A 2,794-nucleotide genomic window follows, 5' to 3' on the forward strand; every position below is an offset into this window, starting at 1 on the left:
CAAGATTGAAGACTTCGTCCCGTGTCCAGAAGGGACTTTCCTTTGCGTGGAAGGCAAGCTTGGTGATACCGATATGTAGATCTCCTACCATTGTAACCGACTCTGTGTAACCCTAGCCCTCTTCGGTGTCTATATAAACCGAAGGGTTTTAGTCCGTAGGACGAAGAACAATCATACCATAGGCTAGCTTCTAGGGTTTAGCCTCCTTGATCTCGTGGTAGATCTACTCTTGTACTACCCATATTATCTATCTATCTATCTATCTATCTATCTATCTATATCTATCTATACCTATACTAATTCTTAACTTCCTAGAAATTCCCACATTAATTAGATTTTATGAGCCGTTAATCTGGTGGGACCGAGTTATTACGGTTCAGATCCAATCTCTCATGGATCTCTCAAAAAAGAAAAAGAAAAACTCATTGATATGTCCCTCATGGCCCAAATTACGTTCAGATCCAACCTCTCATGTACTATCTCCCAAAAAAATAAAAACTCATTGATATGTCCCTCACGGCCAAAAAGAAAAAAATCTCATTTATATGTCCCTCACGGCCAAAACTATGGTTCAGATCCAATCTCTCATGTTTCTCTGAAAAAAGAAAAAAGAATCTCCCGGATATCTCCCAATAAAAAAGTCATGGATACTCTCACGACCAGAATTTCCCAATCTCTCCAAAATTGTCACGTACGCGTGTCTCTCCCACGACCCAACTCTAACCATCTCTGACCAATAACTCTCTAAAAGGGATAAAACTCTCGCGTATATCTCTCCGGAGAGCCAAATCTCTCAAATTGTTATGGTAGAGGTTTAAAACTAACCTAGCAGCCTCCGTTTCCTTCCATGGTTTCTACTGTCCAAGACCTCCGATCGATGGTAGTTGATCGTTCTTCGGTCCTCCGGCTAGAGCACGACCAAGGAACGACGCCTTCCAGTTTGAAGCCTACATCGCTAGCTCTCCATTTGATCCACCCATCACAAGGTACGGTACTCCATCGACTATCCTTCAACTGTTCTTTCAACAGCACTAGCGGCCCCAGTTTGATTGGATGAAACCATATAATTCTGAGTTGTTTCCATGGCACTACATGTACAGGTATTGCTTATTTGTGTGATTTGGAGCCAAGGAGACAACAGTCCATGATAGCTCATGGCTTCATATGCAATTTCATTCAAATCTTTAGTCCCTGGCGAGTTTGACCAAGATCTGATGGATTAGTTACTCTCTCTCTTATCACACGTGCTGATTTCTCTATGCTGAGTTTGACCAAGATCTGATGGATTAGTTACTCTCTCTCTCTTATCACACGTGCTGATTTATCTATGCTGATTTGTCACATGCATATTTACTTGAACCATTCTTACTATTACAGTGGCACAACTGATCACGTATAGTTATCTACCGATGCATCTTGGCTCATGCGAAAGAAAATTGTTCATCCACCAGACTGGGTTTATTACGAGTCCAATACTGGCGGTGCCGAGTCCAATACCAACTGCTCTGTTGCTTCTCATCGCTGGCATGTGTATGGCGCCATGCCAGTATGCAACAACAATCCTGGTGCCCGTATGAATAACTCTTGATGTAGGTATATGTTGAATCTCCAGTCTGCACACGATCTTTCTTGATTAGGCATAGCATGCGTGCATTGGAGAAATATTAATATAATGTAATAAAAGAAACATGTGTGTATATACTGTTTGCATCCGAGTTGAGGTGTTTTGGTCATGTTTTATTTTGCACGGTGGTCATCGACCGGTTATAGGTTGCTCCAGGCCTCGAAGGCCCGGCGGTACTGCTCCTCCACATGGAGAGCTGATGGTGCTGCTGCTCCTCGGCACCTTTGAGCGGTCTGTTAATAGGAGGCATGATGCGAGCTGCAAGACTTCACGACACCTTTGAGTGGTCTGCTAATAGAAGGCATGAGGCGAGCTGCAAGATTTCAGGCACATAAACAGCGCAATGGCAAGAGCTATATAATATCACATTGGTACGTATATATTATCCTTTCCATATGACCATCAATTTCTTCTGATCGCTCAATTTCTAGATATTTATACGTTTGATTCATGCATTCTTTTTTCAGATATTCTGGACCCCGCAGGAGAATATATATTTAAGTGGTGTACATGTACTATGTATAACTAGAAGAAGATTACTATATTTGTGACTACACTAGAAATTTATAGTTGTTGCAGCACGTGGTTAGTTTACAATATCACGGTGGTGGTCATCGACCAGTTATAGGGTGCTCCAGTGCTCGAAGGCCCGGCAGTACTGCTCCTCGACAGGGAGAGCTGGTGGTGTTGCTGCTCCTCGGCACCTTGGAGCGGTCTACTAATATGAGGCGTGAGGCGAGCTGCAAGGCTTCAGGCACACAAACAGCATAACAGCAAGAGCTATACAATATCACATTGATACGTATGTATTCTCCTTTTTGTAGGACCATAAATTTCTTCTGATCGCTCAATCTCTAGATATTTATACGCTTGATTCATATTTTTCTTTTTTGCAGATATTCTACAGCCCGCGGGAGACATTATATATTTAAGTGGTGTACATCTACTATATATACCTACAAGATTACCTATGTTTGCGACTCTACAAGTACTGGAAAAAAAATTGAACTAGAAATTTATAGATCCTGCATCACGTGGTTAGTTTTTTGTTTTCTACTTGCCAACAATACTTGATAAATTAGGATATTGGCTATTTACAAGGAACGGTCAGCCAGATCAGTTAGCTTTATCATATTATATACTTGGAACTGATTTCTTTTTTTTCAGATT

At 41.5% G+C, this 2,794-nt stretch overlaps 1 long non-coding RNA gene across 1 annotated transcript; it reads left to right on the forward strand.

Annotated features, from left to right (window-relative positions):
* The first annotated feature begins 685 nt into the window (after nt 1-685).
* On the forward strand, nt 686-2,420 carry LOC123186377 (uncharacterized). The gene is made up of 3 exons (XR_006493616.1): nt 686-986; nt 1,101-1,995; nt 2,092-2,420. It is a non-coding gene; the product is annotated as an uncharacterized lncRNA (long non-coding RNA).
* Nucleotides 2,421-2,794: the final 374 nt, after the last annotated feature.

This window comes from Triticum aestivum, chromosome 2A (genome assembly GCF_018294505.1).
Source record: "Triticum aestivum cultivar Chinese Spring chromosome 2A, IWGSC CS RefSeq v2.1, whole genome shotgun sequence".
NCBI classification, from domain to species: Eukaryota; Viridiplantae; Streptophyta; class Magnoliopsida; order Poales; family Poaceae; genus Triticum; species Triticum aestivum.